At 41.2% G+C, this 21742-nt stretch overlaps 1 protein-coding gene across 1 annotated transcript in view; it reads right to left on the bottom strand.

The window, feature by feature from the left end:
* LOC117397139 (RAC-beta serine/threonine-protein kinase-like) overlaps positions 1–21356 on the bottom strand; it is a gene marked incomplete at its 5' end in the record, with an annotated part of 44443 nt that extends 23087 nt beyond the window's left edge. Inside the window, 1 exon segment of the mRNA XM_033995706.3 lies at positions 20762–21356.
* Between the last annotated feature and the right edge of the window lie 386 nt (positions 21357–21742).

Below are 21742 nucleotides of genomic sequence, written 5' to 3'. Positions count from 1 at the left end.
GCCACAGCCTTCACCCAGTTTAGCACTGCAGCTTCATGCGTCCCTGTGGTGCTGTGCGTGCGTCAGTACAACAAACACTGATAACAACCATTACTTCACTTGAAAACTCCATGTACTGTCACATGACCCCATCAACCTGGGCTTACTGAAGACTGCTCTATGAATGAGCAGCCTATCAGGTCATGTGCCTATCAGGGGCAGCAGTGTGGAGTAGTGGTTAGGGCTCTGGACTCTTGACCGGAGGGTCGTGGGTTCAATCCCCAGTGGGGACACTGCTGCTGTACCCTTGAGCAAGGTACTTTACCTAATTTGCTCCAGTAAAAAAGCCCAACTGTATAAATGGGTAATTGTATGTAAAAATAATGTGATATCTTGTAACAATTGTAAGTCGCCCTGGATAAGGGCGTCAGCTGAGAAATAAAAAAAAATAATAATAATAATAATAATAATAATAATAATAATAATAATAATAATGTGCAGTGTAACACACAAGCCTGCATTTACCAAAGCGGCTCTCCTAACTAGCAAGAAGCAAATTGGTTAAAAATAAAAAAGACAATATTTAATGCCGAATTTCTTTTAGGATTTCTGAATGTAGCACATTTTTGGTCATCCATTTTAATAGCTATGTGACAATTAATTGTTTTCTAGAAGACTGATATTAATATGACAATATCTAAATATACAATTTAAAACTGAAATAAATTCATCTCTATAACTCCTAAGAAAATATTGAGGGGTCACCCCGGGCGCCCACCACTTTCACACTTTTAAGGCCTTGGTAAACATTCAAAATGAATTCTGCACACTCTTCTCTCTAAGTATTTCTAAATTTAGCAGTCATTTCAGACACACTATTGTAAATGCACATAAATGGGGAAAATGAGTGTCTCTTTTAGAAGCAGACTTGTCAGGGTCCTCTCAGAATACCAGTTTAACCAGTGAGTCGTGTTACTTCCAAATAAGCCCAAAGAGCAGAACGGCAGACTGGCCGACTCCTGCCCAGCTCAGCCTCCTGACCACAAGGCTGGACACGGCGCTGCAGAGACCCAGGGCAGGCTCCCAAACGCTTGTGGTCTGGTGGACGGCCAGAGACATGAAAGTGATTCTGTTCCTGACTGTATATAAAAAGATCTGCTCCCTGCATTGTGGTTTTACTCCAGCTGAGCCCAGCGCACACACATGAAACCGTACTTCTGCTAAAGAGCACTCGGGGATGCCACAGGCTGGGTTTACAGTAAATCAGCAATCAGGAGGGTGTGCAGGGTGGCACACCACAGGGAATGGAGCATGGGGGGAGGCTGCATTGGATTGCATGCTTCGCTTGAACTAGCTGCTTAAGAAGGGGATCTAGCAAAATACTTTTCGTGAATCCCAGCTACCGTGCACTTCCATTCACTACACAGATGGCAGCTTCGAAATATAAATATGAATGCAAACTACTTATTTTTTTTAAAAAGACATCAGGTACTGCACTAGGTCAAAAAAAGTTCTCAGTTTGCTTGTAGTATTTTCCAGGTGATTTCACCGCAGCCGAGTCATTAAGGGAAACAGCAAGTTGGTTCCTAACAAAAGCAAAGGCCCTGTAGGTAAAATGACCATGAAGTGTAAGACTATCAGAAAGCAAGTTGTGCAAACAGAGTTTTAAAATGAATACACACTTGAGATCCAATCAGGGACTGACGTGCACTACATGGAACACCGTATGGAATGTTTGAGATCAAATCAGGGACTGACGTGCACTACATGGAACACTGTACGGAATGTTTGAGATCCAATCAGGGACCGACGTGCACTACATGGAACACTGTACGGAATGTTTGAGATCCAATCAGGGACCGACGTGCACTACATGGAACACCGTATGGAATGTCTGAGATCCAATCAGGGACTGACGTGCACTACATGGAACACCGTACGGAATGTTTGAGATCCAATCAGGGACTGACGTGCACTACATGGAACACCGTATGGAATGTTTGTTGGCATCAAGCACTTCAACATTTACTCCAAGAAGACCGGGACTCTGTTTTATATGAACTGGAAACTGTATTTTATATATGAACTCGGGTGTAAATGCGTCTCACTTTAGAGGCCGGGGTTCAGCAAATTCATCAGCCTCTCATTCCTGTCTTTTACCACTGGAGGCCTGGGTTCAAATCCGGGGGGCTAGGTGACACACACACACAGCAGGCCAATTCTCTTGCTCTTCTACTTTCATCTCTGGAGACCTGGGTTTGAATCAGTTGGGCCAGTGGTCATCCATTGGACATAGAGTAAGCAAGCACTAGTCACACAACTGCCCGACTGTTGCCACTGCCCCTCACCTGTCACAAGCTGCAAGCCATTTTAAATAAATACACCTGAGGGTCTGCGTGAACAGTGGCTGGATCAGCTCTGTATGCTGCTGCCAAAACACAAGAACACAAAAACAAAAACACATACATCACACAGATGACTGACAAATAAACACAGACAAGGAAGTTGAATTACAGAAGATAGTTCAGCCCAGCCCGATGTATCCACCGATAAGGCACTGCACAGCCTGTGTCACAGCAGAGACTGGTACACGCTACACAGCAATGCTGCCAGGGGATTAAAAACACACACTGACAAAAACAAGAATTTCAAGAACGGAATAGCTAAAAAACACACACACACACACACACACACAATCTCCTTGCGGTTATGTAAGAAAAAAAAAAATGGAAAGCATGTAAAATTTCACTGGGGTAAACAAAGGCCAGCATTCATAGTCTTTTAACCTGTTATGGTATCCGACAGCTACATATTCTACCTACATGATTGCAACACAATAATTATATAGATCTTACCTGTTGTGCACTTCTATTCCATATATAGGTCTTAAATGTGCAGTTTTGAAAGAAACACAATTCTTAGTAAACATTTTTATTCATTTTTATTTTAAAACATGATTTATAGTACTACACTTGGTTAAAGAAATCTCTGTTTGCAAGCCATGCTTTCAGTTAGTGTTGCGCCTCCTAGGTCACCTAGTGTGTGAAATTGTCCCCCACGCCATCAACAGCATATTTCCTGTCATTAACCAATCAGCTGCTTCCCCCATTGACTGTCAGCCAGTAACCTGAACCAGAAGACACTGTAGAAGTGACATAGAAAGTGTAAACCTTTATTTAACCGAGTGTAGTACCAGATATAATGTTTTAAAATGAAATGTTTGCTAGAATTACTTGTAAAATACCATTTTAAAAAGGAAAATTAATATGAACACTTATCTTTCAAAACTGCACATTTAAAAGACCTACAGTCTGACAGGCAAGCTTTTATTATTTTGTTAACTTAAAACAATTGAGAGAAGTGTGTTGTTTTGGGCCTGGCTGTTTCACAGAGTGAGCTGGGAGCTGTCAGCTTGTTCAGCTCTAATATCACACAGTGTGTCTCTGCTCCTGTGTGGCTTCTATTAGGACAGAGACCAGTAGGTAAACATGACCCAGAGCGCACATGTAACACAGCGTGTGTGTGAGCCTAGTGACAGGAGAAAAGCCACGTACACAGCCTCACCGAGAGTTGAACACAAACATTTAGAGAACAAAACACCTCCCTGCCTGGACTGAATGCGAGCTGCCTGCAAAACAACACCTCCCTGCCTGGACTGAATGCGAGCTGCCTGCAAAACAACACCTCCCTGCCTGGACTGAATGCGAGCTGCCTGCAAAGCAACACCTCCCTGCCTGGACTGAATGCGAGCTGCCTGCAAAACAACACCTCCCTGCCTGGACTGAATGCGAGCTGCCTGCAAAACAACACCTCCCTGCCTGGACTGAATGCGAGATGCCTGCAACAGAGTAGAGCCGTCCACAGATTCTGATGCAGGCACTCCTACTGCAATACATATTACTTATCAACATTATCTTGTTCGAATATAATGGGAGTCAATGGCTACAAGCTCCTAGTAATATCAATCTCAGTCATATGACACATTTCCATTTAATATTACTTTGGCAGCTTTACATTGAAGTACAAATGTTCCGACACACTACAGTAGCACAATACAGCTTTCAAATGTTTTAATTATTAGAACGAGTTTTACATACAGAACAGTAGACTGCATATTAATTATTTACACACACTAATTATAATCAATGCAATACCTATTGTAGTACTCCGTTCTGAGTTCTAGACATAGTAGGCTATTAAAATGTGCAATAACTTCTTACGTTCTCAAGATGCATATAAAAATGTGACATGCAGACAGAGACATCCTCACAATCTATTACTCCCAATAACTAATGCTAAATAATATTATTTCATGACAACTGGATAAGTGATTCTCCCGATATACTGAGACATCCTCTCCGTACATCAAATCCCCTCCACAGCGACTTCATCCTGAGCAGAGGATAGCAAGTCAATCACCATGACAGACACACTGTATTCTTCCACCTGCCCCTGGAATAAGACAGGCACAGTGGCTTGTACTAAGGAGCAAACAGTGCTCTAGATATAATGAAGTGTGCTAGCAGGGCAGATGCACATGAACATACACTGACTGACGGCCGACCGATCGCACGTCACGCGATTGTAAAGTAATTGCGCAGCGTGCGGTTTCAGGACGGATGGTGGTTGCAATGCGTTAGATTTTCAGATGCCAGGTGCCTTTTGCACTTCTGACCGCAGCCAGAGAAAGGGATTTGAAAGCCTTGGTTAGATCACCTCTGTAAGCCCGGGACTGACGTCAGAGCGTCATTAAAGAGAGTGCAACTTATCCAAAGTGACTGCTGTTGTCGTCAAAGCAGAGCAGATGAAAGGCTCTGTGTAGGAGGCTGAAGGGTTCTTCTGTGTTCCTGAGAAAAAAAACAAGCAGATACATCTAGCTGCTAATTACTTGAGTGATGTACAACAACCAAGGACATGAATACTGATCCAGCTCACATTGCGCTAATTAACAGATGTTTTTCAACTAAATATTATCATCAGAATATGACTGAATTCTTCCGAGAATATCTACAGAGAAGATAAAAGCTCTCTTGGGGACGGTGAACTTTGGGCAGAGGGAACAGACAGACAGGGCTGACCACCTAAGACTCACTGAAGCCATCAGCATTGAAACATGCTGTCCACTGATAGCATTCTGTGGGGAGATTTCTGCACAGTGCTTAACATGGCAGTTCTTGATTATTCAAAGAACGGGGACCCTTTTGCGCTGAGCATGTCCTTCTCTCTGTCTCAATCTACACTGTCTGCCTTGATTTTACATCACCTCTCTGCATCACTCTTATACAGGCAGCTAGGTGTGTGTTGTAGAAATGAACAAGGAATTAAAAACATTCGTTAATGTTATTTTTTTCCTCAGTGCATCCACAAGTATACAGTTATTGTGATTCCAAACTCTGTTGTAGATTTCAAGAAATATATTTTATTTGGTACAGTAGAGCAACTGGGTACTCTATTTTCCTCAAAGGGTACATAAGGACCTTTTTTATTTGATTGTGTTACATGTTCCCATGTGTTGTTACAACTGTTGACGTAAGGTGTGTGTGTAGTGTTTAATTCTTTTAATTTTTTTTTTTTTTTAGATTTTGACCAGTTTCTTAAACTTAGGAAACTTTCAGAACTACATTTCCCATCATCCTCCTGCTCACTGGTAAATCCATCTGTTACATATGTGAGGAGGAGGATGATGGGAAATGAGGTTCTGAGAGGTCCATGCGGGTACATGTGAAGCCATCTTGAGGCAGGGAATGCAATTTAAAAGTTTAAAAAAGTGGTGAAGATGTAAAAAAAAAAAAATTAAAATAATACACACACCTTATGTAAACAGTTGTAGCAGCACATGGGAACATGTAATAAAAAGGTTCTTGTGCACCCTTTAGCCTATCAGAAGACAATTAAATACTGATGCATATTTTTATCAACCAACCATATCATTGACCACGTGGGTCCACCTTCCTTTTATTACCTTAAGTGAATGTGACATCGAAGCCTCTTTGATGTTTTACTCAGGAAACCATAATGTAAGAACGGAAGGAGATTGTAATTCTCTTAAATGGTTTTAGCCCCAGCATGTTATCTCTGAGAAAACACAGGTCCCCTTTAAATTGCCATATGGTGCACTTCAAAGATTTCTCCTTACCATCCGACTTTCCTGCTCCAACAATCAATATTAAACCCACAATTGTCTAACTAACTACAGTGCCTTGCAAAAGTATTCAGACCCCTGACCAATTTTCTCATATTACTGAATTACAAATGGTACATTGAAATTTCGTTCTGTTTGATATTTTATTTTAAAACACTGAAACTCAAAATCAATTATTGTAAGGTGACATTGGTTTTATGTTGTGAAATATTTAAGAAAAATAAAAAACTGAAATATCTTGCTTGCATAAGTATTCAACCCCTGTGCTGTGGAAGCTCCCAGTTTACACCGATGAAAGAAATTGCCCTAACGAGGACACAATTACCTTACCATTGGCCTCCACCTGTGAACGATTAAAGTTGCTGTCACATTTTCTGTATAAAAACCCCACTGTTGAAGGATCATTGGTCAGGCTGTGAATCTGAAGGAAAATGAAGACCAAAGAGCATTCTACAGAAGTTAGAGATAAAGTAATACAAATGCATAGATTAGGGAAAGGGTACAAAATAATATCCAAGTGTTTGGATATCCCAGTGAGCACAGTTGGATCAATAAATCAGGAAGTGGAAGCTGCATCACACCACCCAGGCACTGCCAAGAAAAGGCCGTCCCTCAAAACTCAGCGCTCAAACAAGAAGGAGACTTGTGAGAGAAGCCACAGAGAGGCCAACAATCACTTTGAAGGAGCTACAGAGTTCAGTGGCTGGGAGTGGAGTAATGGTGCTCCAGCCACAGAGAGGCCAACAATCACTTTGAAGGAGCTACAGAGTTCAGTGGCTGGGAGTGGAGTAATGGTGCACCAGTTCTGCATAACACTGGCCTGTATGGGAGGGAAGAAAGAAGCCGTTACTCAAAAAGTACCATCTGAAAGCACGTCTGGAGTTTGCCAGAAAGCATGAGAGTGACCCAGCTGCGATGTGGGAAAACGTTTTGTGGTCAGATGAGACCAAGATAGAGCTTTTTGGCCAAAACTCAAAGCGCTATGTGTGGCGCAAACCTAACACTGCCCATGCCACAAGACACACCATCCCTACAGTGAAGTATGGTGGTGGCAGCATCATGCTGTGGGGATGCTTCTCATCAGCAGGGACTGGCATCTTGTTAAAACTGAAGGAAGAATGGATGGAGCAAAATACAGGGAAATACTGCAAGAGAACCTGCTTCAGTCTGCTAAAAAACTGAAGCTTGGGAGGAATTTCACCTTTCAGCAGGACAATGATCCCAAGCACAAGGCCAAAGCAACATTGGAATGGCACAAGAACAAAAAGGTGAATGTCCTACAGTGGCCCAGTCAAAGTCCTGATCTCAATCCCATTGAGAATCTGTGGCACTATTTGAAAATTGCGGTCCACAAGCATCGTCCAACCAACCTGAACAACCTGGAGCAAATCTGCCAAGAAGAATGGGCCAAAATCACTCCGACACTGTGTGCAAAGCTGGTACATACTTACCCCAAAAGGCTTAAAGCTGTTATTGCAGCGAAAGGTGGCTCTACCAAATATTAATGTGTGGGGGTTGAATACTTATGCAAGCAAGATATTTCAGTTTTTTATTTTTCTTAAAAATATTTCCCAACATAAAACCAATGTCACCTTACAATAATTGATTTTGAGTTTCAGTGTTTTAAAATAAAATATCAAACAGAACAAAATTTCAATGTACCATTTGTAATTCAGTAATATGAGAGAATTGGTCAGGGGTCTGAATACTTTTGCAAGGCACTGTAACTAACTAACTGAAACCCAAATACCAACCGATTCTTAAACCCAGTTCATTTTATAAACTACAGTGTCTCACAAAGTGTATGTTTCTCCAACACGCGTGAGATAAGACTGATGTACAATCAAGGCAGACAATACACACCTAGCTTCCTATATAGGTTTCTAATTGCATTTGCCTATAATTTTATAAAGACTTTCAGATACTGTGCGATTGTTACGCGATTATGAGGGCCCTCTGTATATGCCTGGCCTAGTTTTCAAGTGCATTAATTAAGAAAATCTAGGGTTGGACAAACACAAATGGCTGAAATATGTAGCACATACTTTGTCCCTTTAAGTCAGTGCCTCACGGGATTCATTATTAACTTTTATGGCACACCTCCACACAGAACAGAACCCCATATCAAACTCTGCAGAAGCTTGCAAAGGACATTCTTTAGTCATTGAGTTTGGGTGTCAGTTACTACATGTTTTGCCAGTTATTAAAGGTTTAAAATACACAGACATGAGCCACTAAATAAACTCAGCGCATCATTCACCGCTATGTTACTCCAACAGTTTATCTGAGTCCAGTCTGCAATGCTTACTAAATTGGGAGCACTGTAGTGATGCAAAATATGATTTTCACTGTGAGAGTCGGTCTCTAGACTGGACTTCTTTGCACACAATTTGACACAATGAAGTGTCTAGGGAGCTGATCCACCTACACCCCGATAACTCACAGATGGCTTTTTAGAGCATTTTATAGCACTGGGGAAAATCTCCCAGGACTGCATCAACTACGGATTGGTGGTTACCCAGGATCACCACTAAACTAGTTGATGCAGTCCAGGAGAATTCTCTATTGCTGTAAAATGCTTTAAATGGTTTTAATGGTCTTCTGAAATATGTTACGATACCAATAGCCAGAGGTCACGGTCACACAGATACAAATATAAATTAAAAAGTGTGTAGTCAAAATAAATAAGTCAACTTGCATACAGTAAGCCAGCATTAAGTGCGGTTTTCATATCTCTCAGCATACACGGCAATATACGTAATGATCTTTATAAACTAGATTTTTTTTCTGGTTTTGAAACGCGTATGATAACTGCATGTAACATTTTATGTAAACTCAATTGCTCTATATTTAACAATTGAATCGCGAAACTGAAAAACCGTTATGTGAAATTTTTGCAGATTGTGATAAGACATGAGTTTGGTTCAGATCTCATCTTTATGTATAAGTAACCTGGCTGATACCAGCTGCTACTGTTTCATGCTGTGACGGGGAGAGCCCTGTTGCTGGTTCTTGTGCAGATGGGTGCAGCCGGGGCACAACAGGAGAGGCGTTGGTATGCAACCAATTGAGCAGTTAGGCTCGGAGACTGGCTAGGGAGCGTGCCCGGGGAGACTGCGTGAAGCTCAAAAAGCGTCTGTGCCACAGCTCGAGGCTACAGTACGGCCACTACTACACTGAGGAGCGCTTTGTTTCCACCCAGGAGATCGTCCGCTCTGCAGGACAACTACTACAGAACTCTTCAACTGCAAGACAGTGCCTGTGAAGATCTGTTCAGCCAGGACCGGCACAATGACCCGGAGTCGCTGGGAGACCGGGAATTCGGGAACAACAGCAATAGGTTAGTTTAGGGGATGTTGATCCCAACCAAGTATAGAGAGGGTTTTGTAGAGTAGTAGGTTCCTGGAGCGGGAAGTCTCTTTTAGCGAGACTAACGCTCGCCTTGTCTGGCAAACTTTTATTTTTGGCTTTGTTTTGTTTTCTTTATTAAATCCATTGCTAGGATTACCGTTGTTGATACCCTAGCATCAGGCCTGTGTTGTAATTAAATCTGTGTCGGGTGGTACCCGAAATAACATTAAAAATCTATCTTTATAAGGATGTGGCAATTTTCCATTCAGGGATACCAAGATATTTAAAATTGACAAGGGGCCTAAAAGCATTTTATTGCCCGTGTTGGGGTACAGATGCACTTGTGAGACAGCCTGATCATTCAAATGTTTTTATTTAAAGAGGCGATGGATGTTTAGTAAGTGGGTCTCAAAAAACCTACCCTCGACCCCGCCTCCCTCCTACCCTTCCTCTCCAAAACCCTCAAGCGGACTGTACACCGCCAGCTCTCTGATTTCCTGTCCAACCACTCTCTGCTTGACCCTCTCCAATCTGGCTTCCGCTCTGCTCACTCCACTGAAACCGCCCTCCTGTCTGTCACCAACTCACTTAAGTGTGCCCGAGCTGCCTCGCTCTCCTCTGTCCTAATTCTCCTCGACCTCTCTGCTGCCTTTGACACTGTCGATCACTCTATTCTACTATCATCTCTTGCTGACCTGGGGATCTCTGGCACTGCTCTGGCCTGGTTCTCCTCCTACCTCTCCAACTGCACTTACCAGGTAATCTGGCATGGAGCAACCTCCACACCTTAGCCTCTCTTAACTGGAGTCCCCCCAAGGGTCAGTCTTGGGTCCTCTCCTGTTCTCTCTCTACACCTGCTCCCTGGGCCCCCTCATCACATCCTATGGTTTCTCATACCATTTCTATGCTGATGATGCTCAGATTTTCCTCTCCTTCCCCACCTCTGACTCAACCATCTCCTCCCGTATCTCTACCTGTCTGTCTGCTATTTCCTCCTGGATGCACTCGCATCACCTCAAACTCAACCTCTCTAAATCTGACCTCCTTTTCTTTCCCTCCTCCTCCTTCTCCTCTGATCTCTCTCTCTCTCTGTTCCTCTGGAATCTACCACACTCTCTCCCTCTTCCTCAGCTAAGAACCTTGGAGTCACCCTGGACCCCTGCCTCTCTTATTCCCAGCACATCTCCACTCTGGCACGCACTTGCCGATTCTTCCTGAGCAACATCCGAAGAATCCGACCCTTCCTCACCAACTATGCTACCCAGCTCCTGGTCCAGGCCCTGGTACTCTCCCGCCTAGACTACTGCAACTCCCTCCTGGCTGGCCTCCCTGCGTCCGCCACCCGTCCGCTCCAGCTCATCCAGAACTCTGCTGCCCGCCTGGTGTTCTCTCTGCCTCGCTTCACCCACGCTACTCCACTACTCCGCTCACTCCACTGGCTCCCGATCACCGCTCGCATCCAGTTCAAGACTCTTGTACTAGCCTACAGATGCCTTGACCAGACTGCACCCAGCTACCTCCAGACCCTCATCTCTCCCTACACCCCCACTCGACCTCTCCGCTCCGCCTGCACTAGAAGACTGCCTCCAGAGCCCGCTCCTTCTCCACCCTTGCTCCGCAGTGGTGGAATGACCTTCCTACAGATGTCAGGACTGCCCAGTCCCTGACCACATTCCGGTGCCTCCTTAAGACTCACCTCTTCAAACAGCACCTGTAGAACTCCTCAGTTTGTATCCTGGGACACTATCACCCTTCATTTAAATGTGCTTTATTTTGCTCTCATCTGCCCCCTATTTTACTGCATTTAATCCTGTACTTCAGAATACTGTAATCTGCCAAGTGTTTAACCTGTAGTACTTTGTACTTAATCATATCCTGATGTAACTACCACTATTTAATCATATCCTGATGTAACTATCACTATTATCTGCTGTATTATTGAATTGTGGTTTGTCACACTTGTACTTTGCTTGAACAAAAGTTATTGTATTTCTTGCTCTTATTGTATTACTTTTATTGTAACACTTGAAATGTATTTGCTTACGATTGTAAGTCGTCCTGGATAAGGGCGTCTGCTAAGAAATAAATAATAATAATAATAATAATAATAATAATAATAGTAAGTGGGTCTGAGGGGGATAAAAGGGACAATCAATGCCCCACCCCAGTCATTCTGTTGTTCAGGTGTACCGACATGCTTGTTTCTATTCCCGCAGTACTACAACCAGAGCTGTAGAAAGAGGCCTGCAAATAAGTACTCCTGGCAGCTCTCCCAGTCATGGGGTAAAACCTAGAGCACAGACAGGGGCACAGCGCCGGATTACTGCAAATCAATCCACCTTGTGATACAAGACCTAAATAACCTGCAGCCAATAGAATCCAGACACCATTTTTGTTAATCAGAGGAAATCTTTAAGATTTATTTTGCTAGCTTCAATTAAACATTCATTAATCACCCTGGTGCTCTATTTGGAGCCAGGAACACATGCTTTCCTTGAATGTTTGTGCCCTAAAGCTATTCCGTTTGGATTGGTTTTGTGCTGGGAAATGACAGAATCAAATGAAAATAAGCGTTCTCAAAGCACTGATCTTGAATGACTACCCTTCCAATACTCCGTTAGCAAACTGGATGCAGATTTAAAACATCTTCATGGAGTAAGGTTGTTTGACTTTAAATCAGAGTACAGCAAGTGTGTATGCTAGGGGACATCAGGGCTTGAAACTTGCACTAGCCTTGCACCCAGTCCTGGGCTTCATCTGTACCCTTGTTTAGGTATAGTATTGAAATGACCAGGTGGGGTTTGAACAAGCAGCTACCCCTCCAAACGGACAGGTGCATGTTGAACTTCTCAGATAAATACAACACCTACACTAGAGAATGAAGTTAACCCACTCTCCCCTGCCAATATTGAAAGTGCATTTCCGAGTCTCGCCTGGTAAGAGCTTGGCTCTGGAGCTCCCGCGGGTTAGGGAGGCAAAACCGTCTGGACTGTTTCTCTTCATCGCGCTACAGCAGACCCTACTGGCCAGGAGCCTGGTGAGCTGGCTTTTGTCTTTTGGAGGCCAGTGGCTCCCTGACATCTGCTCTCGAGCTTCTGGGTACAAAGAGGTGCTTGGCTTGGTCGCGAGAGTGGAGGACACCCACTGAGCTTCACTTCTGAGCTATAGTGGGGGAAGGCTGCGGTGGAGCACAACTATTAAAAAAAACTGAGTTAGGAAGGCTGAGGTTATATAATTGGGCATATTAAACATATTCACTTTCCACAACACAGTATGAAAATAAATACGTGCCATTTGAAATTCAAACAGAAGCTGCTTGAAATGTGTATGGTGGCAAAAATGGTTGTGATTGTATTCGTTCATATAACAGAATCTATCAATGACTGGATCAAAAAGATGTAAAGGAAACCAATGTATAAAATGACGTCTTAAATAAAAAAACATTCTACTGTACAGAAGAGTGTTCCTCTCCTGTCTAATAGATAATTTGACAGGTTACCTCGTTTCCTGTAATATGACACATATACTGTAGTTGTTTTCTAGCTAATTCAAAATAAATAAAAAAAACGTGTTGTTTTGAAGCCAGCCAGAATGAACTTTCCCCTTCTTAGGCTAAAAGCGGCCAGCTAGCACAAGGTTTGGTCAGCTTTTCCTCCCTGCGTTTGTGTCATTAGAGCAGGTTTTCCAGGGGTCTGATTGTTCAAACTCCTGGAACCTGGTCATTTCAGTATTATATCTTCTCTGAAACTCAGCACTGGGTGCAGGGCTAGTGCGAGTTTCAAGCCCTGTTATACTACAAACAGTTTTTGGATAAAGATTTCTGTAGATTCATTTAAAAGTCATGCTCACGCTATCCTCCGGTCAAGAGTCCAGAGCCCTAACCACTACTCCACACTGCTGCCCTAACATAATCTGCTACACAGGGTAGGGTCCTGCATCGGGTCAGGTTTGGGTCGCAATGTGAACTTTTTCGCGGTTCGGGTCAGAAAATGTCATTTTTTGGGTCAGGCTCTGGTCTGAACTTGAACCACCAAAAACGTTTTCTGTCCTTTTAGCGTACTCCACTGTAACCCTTTCCCAAATAACGTATTAGAAGGTAAATGTACCTGTACTTCCTTCACTAAAGCAGGAGGCGATTAGGGAGGAGTCAGCTGACTAAGCAGTGTTCTCGCTTGTTTGATACGTCACAAGATCCCTTGATCGCATCTGCTTGGTGATATTAAAAATACCTGTGGGTGAGGTAAAACAAAAGATAGCGCAGGGTTTATATCATGTAGTGGATAATAGTGCGAGAAGTCAATCAGAAGTGTGCAATTCTTTTGGAATCGAATGAAAATAGTGAACATGTCACTGGATTCGCTGCTTGTAAAAGCTGTCATTATGTTTTTGTAAACAACAGCCACAAAACTGGTACATCATCTCTGCGAAAGCACAGGTGTAGCTCCCTTTCAACGGGTGGCACAAAAGGAACAGACAGGTATTTTATAGTAAAGTAAGTAGAGATAGTTAATATGTTACACTGTCCAGACCACTAGAGAAAGCTACCACACTGTATAGCCGATTGTATGAACTCAATCTGTGGAGAATGGTAGAGATATCAGTGTGTGAATGTGAGAGTGTGAGACAGTCAGTTGACGCAGGCAGTAGGTAAAGGGCAAACACTTGCGGGTTCAGGTCGGGTCACGGGTAAGAAGACGGTGCTGCAGCGGGTTGTGGGTTCGGGTCGGGTTCTGTAGTAGCAGGTCCGGGTCGGAAGCAGGTTGTAAAAATCGAACCTGCGCAGGACTGTGAACACAGGGCTTTTTAAAAAAGTATATTATTTGTAAGGCGCATACGCTTAGTAAATTATAAAACCTATGTGCTATATATATATCCAGAAGATTCTGCACAAGGTGATAACATTAATTGTTCCGAACAAGGGTTTAAGAAATCAATACCAGAATATCCATACTGCTCAGCATACAGTCCTTAATTCAGGCTTCATGCAAAATTATTTGTAAACTTCATCCAATTAGTGACTGATCAATAAGGCAATTGATTTCATTATAAACAAGAACATTTACGAAGGAGTTCACAAAGTTAACCCTAGACAATATTTAAGTGCAGCACAGAAACCAGGACCAGAGGACTGGGTTGGAAATGAAGTGGATTGTGATAGGCTGTGGGAGACCATTGCGTGTTCATTACCTAACTGCTGACTGATCCCACACCCTTGTCAAGATGGGTCTCAAAGGATCCAGCATCAACAGCATGGAACATCAACAATAATGGAACTCTGGAACAAACGCTGCTTGAAATGTATTCCATGGGAAGAATGACCATGATAGTAATTATTTACATAACAGAATGTATTATGACTAGATCAAAAAAATATCATGCAAACCAATGCATGAATGAGGTCTGAGATAAATAGCACACATTCTGCTGTAGAGATGCAGTGTTTCTCTCCTTTCTTTAAGAGGTTGTTTGATGGGGTAGTGGGTAGGGATGGGAATTTTAAACGTTTAAAAATATATAAACGCTAAAGAAGGGGTTAAACGTTTCACAATGAAAGACTGTCAGGTGACAGATTTCACCAAACGTACATTTTTCTATGTATTCATTTTAGTAATTTATCATCGTATACAGTACTAGTCTGTCGCGTATCCGACTGCTGTGGTGCCACAGTAAGGGCGGATATTATAAAAAGGAAGGGGTTTGGCAATTGCCTCCAAGTAGCTTTTCTAATTGGTGCAACAGAAAGATTGACACTGGGGCGGGTTTTATTCTCGGTCGATCTGGCGCTTCATTGGTGCACTCAGATTTTCATGTTGTGGTGGGCATGATACGGTATCCAGACCACGTGTTAACAGAGTTAATGACAAGTGTTTTTTCTGACATTTAATTTTATAATTTTTTATAATTTTATAATTTTGGTCAAAGTTACTTATAAAAAAAAATAAAATAAATTACTCAAGTTTTTTTTTTAATGAACATTTAAAAACAAACTATTCTGAAAACTTTATACTGTCTGAAAATGTGTTGACTATGTCTATAGTTCTATCTCCACAACTTGAATTACAACCATTGTTAGATTGAAGAGGACATTTCAATACAAACATTTCAATATATACTTCAGCGAGTATGTGTTTTTTGTTTAATTTAATTTTTTAAAAACGTTGTAGTTAAGTCTTTGCAATGTTAAAACGTTATTTGCTTATTTATGGTTTCTTTGCTTGGAAAATACAAACCAGGGCTGTCAGTATACCTCAGAGTGTAATATAAAGAGAGAGAGTGTGTGTAGATATGGTTTAAACGCGGACACTGCGCAGCATTTAGACGTTCATAAAATTGTACCAAAATACACATCCCTAGTACTGGGTTTATTTTACTGCTGAGATTTCTTTTATTACAGTAACACAATACAAATTATACCTTTTGTTTTCCAGCTAATTTGAAATATATTTATATGTTTTAAATTTTTAAAGAATATTCACCCCAGCACTACATTGTTTATGTGGTATAGGTGGTGTGTTATTTTCTCAATTGTATTTTGTGGGGTGTAGTGAATGATATATTTGTAGCTCTTGAAATGTCTTCTGTCCCATGAGACCATTGAAAATGTTCCCTTTCACATGTTAATTCAGGGACAGCAGGTCTAGGTAAATACAAGTATACCAGTAACGACTGTAAATGCAAAACCATAGATATCAATACAAAGCAGCTTTGCAAATAAAACACATGCATATAGATAATGTATGAAGATTTGAATGAAACCCAACTCCAGTCCTGCATATGGAAAGGGTTTTTTTGTAATGTGTAGGGGTACAGAGTTTATTCTGCTCGTTTTCCAAGGATACTTAAATTATCAGGAATTTAAAGTCAAACAAAGTAATTCCACTAATTTTTATCGAACATGTTTTATTATCACATTTCCTATGAGAAAGCAGCACACATTACGTGAAATGTGTATTTGAATCCTAAAGATTCTTTTCATAGCTTTACAGATTGTGAAACTCCCAAAGGAACACAGCCGGGGCTTCTGGGAGTTTGGAAAAAATAAATCAGAATGTTTATACAAATCTATAAAAAATGTGTGCCATGTACTTAAAGAAATGAAAGTCCCAGAATGTCCGGGCTCTAGTTTCCTGACTGATGCGATTTCAATGTTCACTGCGTTTCTTTATGCACCTTGGCGAAACTGATGGAAGTGTAGCACTGAAGTATCCGAAAGAAACAATCAATACACTTCTTCACAAACAGCTTTAAATAAATTACCATCTAAAAAATCAAATACACCTTTACCGTAATGTGTAAGACAGGAACATGTGAGCCCTATGAATGAATACATTTTAGGTAAGCCTTACTGGAATGAGCTCTCTGCTTTGAATTCAAGTCTATTGTTAAGCTGTTTTGATTAGTCTGCAGTACAGGACATTATTTTACATGTTTATCATCAGTATACACTGTTTAATACAGTACTTTAAATGGACTGAGCAGAGCTTATCAGGAGTTCACCAATAACCTGGAAAAATAAGCATTAAAAACACACAAGATATGTGCTTGTTTTGCTGTGGAACTTGAAATGTAGCACCTGAAAAAGATGGACAAATTTACAGACAGACAGTCCCATATATACCCAGAATCAGATACATCTGATAAATAATGGCAATACCAAAGTTCATGACAATTGGGTGTGTGTACAGTATCTCAAGACATGCAAAAATGTAAGTGACAGAAAATACCAAAATATTAATACCAATTTCATGACTGGATATGTGGTTTTCCAGATACAAAACCACTTGAGAATGGGAGACCACAGAACTATTTGTGCGACACTGTTAGAAATCTGAGAGAAACATAACCAGGTTATGCAGCATCAGTGTCAGGTGTAGTGTGCTGTACCTCTGTCCGAGACACCTGACTGACTTTGCACCTTTTTTTTTTTTGCAATTCGTGGAATATTGCACAACGCATTCCTCTCTGATTGAGTTTCCTCTCTTTAACATGTACACTGTCACATAATGGGATTAATCATAATCTGAATGTTTGTAACCATTACAGGAAAAATATTGGAATCGTATTATTAGAAATGATTAACATTTATGACTTCGGATTTGTATTCCCAGTCAATAAATTTGCATGGCCACAGTGGATAATAAATGTAGTGAATGGAGTGAACATTTAAGGAATGGCTAAACTAAACCTTTGTCTGCGTTTTTTTATTAAATTTTTTTTAAACAAGGTTATAACCTTTAATTTAATCACTGCTTATATAAAAAAGGTGCATAGGTGGGGGGTTGGACCCACACAACTTCTTCTTCTTCTTCTTCTTCTTCTTCTTATTATTATTATTAATAATAATAATAATAATTATTATTATTATTATCATTTAGCAGATGCCTTTATCCAAGGCAACTTACAGAGACTAGGGTGTGTGAACTATGCATCAGCTGCAGAGTCACTTACAACTACGTCTCACCCGAAAGACGGAGCACAAGGAGGTTAAGTGACTTGCTCAGGGTCACACAATGAGTCAGTGGCTGAGCTGGGATTTGAACCGGGGAACTCCTGGTTACAAGCCCTTTTCTTTAACCACTGGACCACACAGCCTCCTATTATAAAAACTCATCTGTTTTCTATAGAGTTTCAATTGATTTACAAACTATTTGAGAACTTTCTCGTGAATTTCCACCTTATTATGATACTCGCAATGCTGAACTCTCCTTAACTCTGAGGCATTTACATTATTCGTTTATACATTGATCTTACAAAGCTTGTTACAGAAAATGTACTCAAGGTAATAATGAATTACAATTGGCAATCTATATTATAGGGATTTTCTTGAGTCTCACCGGGAGACGGGAGATCACGCTTCTATATTCGGAGTCTCGTATCGTATTGGACCCCCTATAAGCAATACACAATATCAGATAAAACATCAAAGCATTAAGCATGCCATTAGACAGAAATTTGTGCCAAGTGCAATGTAACCAGCGTTAGCCTTTATTTTCATGGAATAACCTGCTTTACAGCACGACTGCCATGCAGGCATAATTTGCGATATAAAGCGGGTCATGATATAAACCGAGTTTCACGACGAGTGCGAGGGAAAAAAGAAAGAAATAACTGTGAATTAAAGAGCTGTGTTTTAATACTGTACATTTAGTCGTTCTTTACATTTAAACACATGCACATCGTTTACTACAGGACAAGTACGTTGTGTATCATTAGCTGGAACAAAACACTTTGTGTCATTAAATAAAAAAGGCATGAACTGTCGTCTGATGAGAGCTATCAATTAGGCATTGCACTTGTTTTTTTATTTGTAAATAAGACTAAAAAAAGAAATTAGGTGACATTGGTATTTTGTAACTGAACTGTATCCTGTTAAGACCGCCCACGCAGCATTTGACAGGCTGCACAAAATGTCAGTTTATGATCCGAGATGATTATTGGTTGTTAGTTGCTATGGGAATTAATTCTATCCTGTGGTTACTTAAGCCCCTTTCACTGGTCAGAACCTACCCAGGTCAGGACCCGGTATCATGTGGGTCGGGTTTGTGATTTCACACTGCTTTTGATAAAGCAGGGCTGACCTGGGTGACGGACGCAAGTACACAACGCGTGTATCAATGCCCTGGAAGCAGCTTGTTACAGACGCTTCCATCCAAGCTTCTCTGGATTGAACCATCGGCCCACATGCTGATGAGAGCAAATGTGTCTTCATCCCTGCTGCAATCTGGCTCATGGTGTGTCTCAATCAATCACCAAAAATATGGCTAAACAGAATAAACAGAAACGTTCCTTGGGGAAGTGAAACCTTCAGGCAGGCGTGGCTGTTTGTTATTGCATCGGCTCATGAACGGCCGTCAAGCATTTTGTCTTGATCAACCCGGGTCGAAGCGTGTCGACCCACATCCTGAGGTGGGTCGCTGGGACCCGGGTACGACCCAGGTACGTGATTTCACACGACACGGGATTGTGACCCGGTTAGCCCGGACCTGGGTAGGAGTGCCAGTGTGAAATGGGCTTTAGTAAAGCCTGGCCACCCAGCATTAGACAGGCTGCACAAAACGTGACAATAAGCGGCTTTGTGAGATGATACTAAGAGAGGTAATTTCTCCAAGAGCCAATGGCGCCTGGCGAGCGGTTTTTGAAAAATCATAATAAACGAGACATGATATTAAGCGAGGGGATATAAAACGTGTTCATCTATATATACTCATTCATTGACCAAGAACTTAACTAGTCAAACCCATTTTAACATCACTTAAATATACCCTAATGTGCAAACCCCCGCTTAATATCAAACTGTAATGCCTATATATTGAATCTGTCTATAATTATTTGGGTACACAATGCAGTGAGTGAAACTGCTCACTATAGTATAGTCTTGGACTGTGGAGATATAAATCTGACACTGGGAGCTACTCCGTGGCCATCACGGATTACATCGTTATATTTACAATAACACTGTACTACAAAAAAGTGCACGATATAAAACAATACCTTTGTTTACAAGTAAAGGTAAAGTAGCATTTGTGGAAGTAATATTTGTACACAGAGTAGTTCTTATACAATGTGTAGTTTTGGTTGACCATTTGAATATTGTAAACGTCCATATACAACAAACGTGTACATTTAATGTAAAATGTGGTGTATTTTCATTACTGTAAACTAAAACATAATAAAAAAAAACAGGGATGAGTTGCTTAGACGCATAACATTTGAAATAATAAAAACATATACGGAAGTTATGCATCGTAATAAATTATGAATTGGCTTGAAACTGAAAATAATTACAGTGCAAGCGGGTTTGTACACTACGGTAGCTGAAGAGGTTTAAACAATGTTATTTACCGTTGTGTAATTAAAATAATAGCCAATGCAATCCTGCTGTTGCCCAATCAACTAGTTGGCCAATATTTGTTTAGCCATTCCAGTCAACTGACCATCACCCGAGTACATGGTGTGTGTATTTTAATGCATCTATGCAGATGTGTTGCAAAACAGGTCTGGCGGAGCAGCAACAACACACACGACACGGGAAAACTTCATCACTGACCGACTTGACTTCAGCACCAGCAAATCAAAGTGTTGTTTTTTTGGAGAAAAGGAGCGACATAACCTTGTCACTTCGAACAAGCAAAACTCATACCTTAATGGTGCGAAAATGTTACCTAGCACCGCACGATCGGGGCCACCCGTCAAGGGTAGCGAATATAATGAGATTTACAAACACGATTGAGACGGGAGGAAAACAAAAAAACGATCGCGTACCTCATTTTAAAGTTATGCAGCCCTTACCTTGTGAAACTGATGGGAGTATCCAATCCCTCAGCTTCAATACAACCAAACGTGTTTACCGTCAGGGCAGGATTATACAAGAAGTCTCTCGGACGGGTTGCCAGTAGCTGTTGTCTTTGTAGTTTGAATGTTTATAGTTGTTCCTCAGACGTGTGAGTCTATTCTTTCACTTTGCTGATCGTGTATTTATGTATTTTTTCCCTGAGTCCGTGTCGCACTAAGCAAGGCCCCAGTTCTGCTGCTGGTGATCCACAAAGGAACTAACTCACTCAGAAACACAAACAGGAAGTGACATCCACGCTGGCTGCTGAATGGCAGATTCCACGGCTCAGAGCTGCACACGCGCCGCATCCCCTTTTCTTTCTGCAGTGTTGAACGTCGTTACATTTAAAGCAACAGCGCAGCATTTAAAATAAACAGCGAAAGTTTATCTGTGGGATGGATTTGTGTGGTCGGACGCTGTTCCAAAAATAAACACCACAGAGACCGCAACAGCTTTTTATATACATTGTAATTAATAAACCGTTCTTAAAGTGAGAGAGAAAGTCGTAAATAATAGTGTCAGTGGTATCTGCTGCCAGTGGTTGGAATGTTGTTTTGCCTTTGAGCGCACCAGATTCCAGGAATAGATTGCTGAGTGAGAGCCCTTTCCAAAAATAAACCACGGTATTATGGTTACCGCAATAAACTAGTCTTACAACGCAGTATTTTGGGTAAAGCAACTGTGTAATGCAGCAAATGGGATGTTGTTGAATGCAATTCTGTAGTCTCAAGTTGCTGTGTAAAACAGACAAACGTCTGGGTTTAAATATGCTTTAGGAAACTATATCCCAGAATATATAATCTATGTTTAAAGCAAGTAAATATACATTATATACTTTTATTTGTTTTTAATACATATATTTGTAACTGAAAACTACGTTATAATCATGATCACACAAAAATGAATGTTGGCTAACATAGCTTTTTGTACACTTCATA

This window comes from Acipenser ruthenus, chromosome 30 (assembly GCF_902713425.1).
Source record: "Acipenser ruthenus chromosome 30, fAciRut3.2 maternal haplotype, whole genome shotgun sequence".
Classification (NCBI taxonomy): Eukaryota; Metazoa; Chordata; class Actinopteri; order Acipenseriformes; family Acipenseridae; genus Acipenser; species Acipenser ruthenus.
This window is presented reverse-complemented; position numbering and strand designations above follow the sequence as displayed.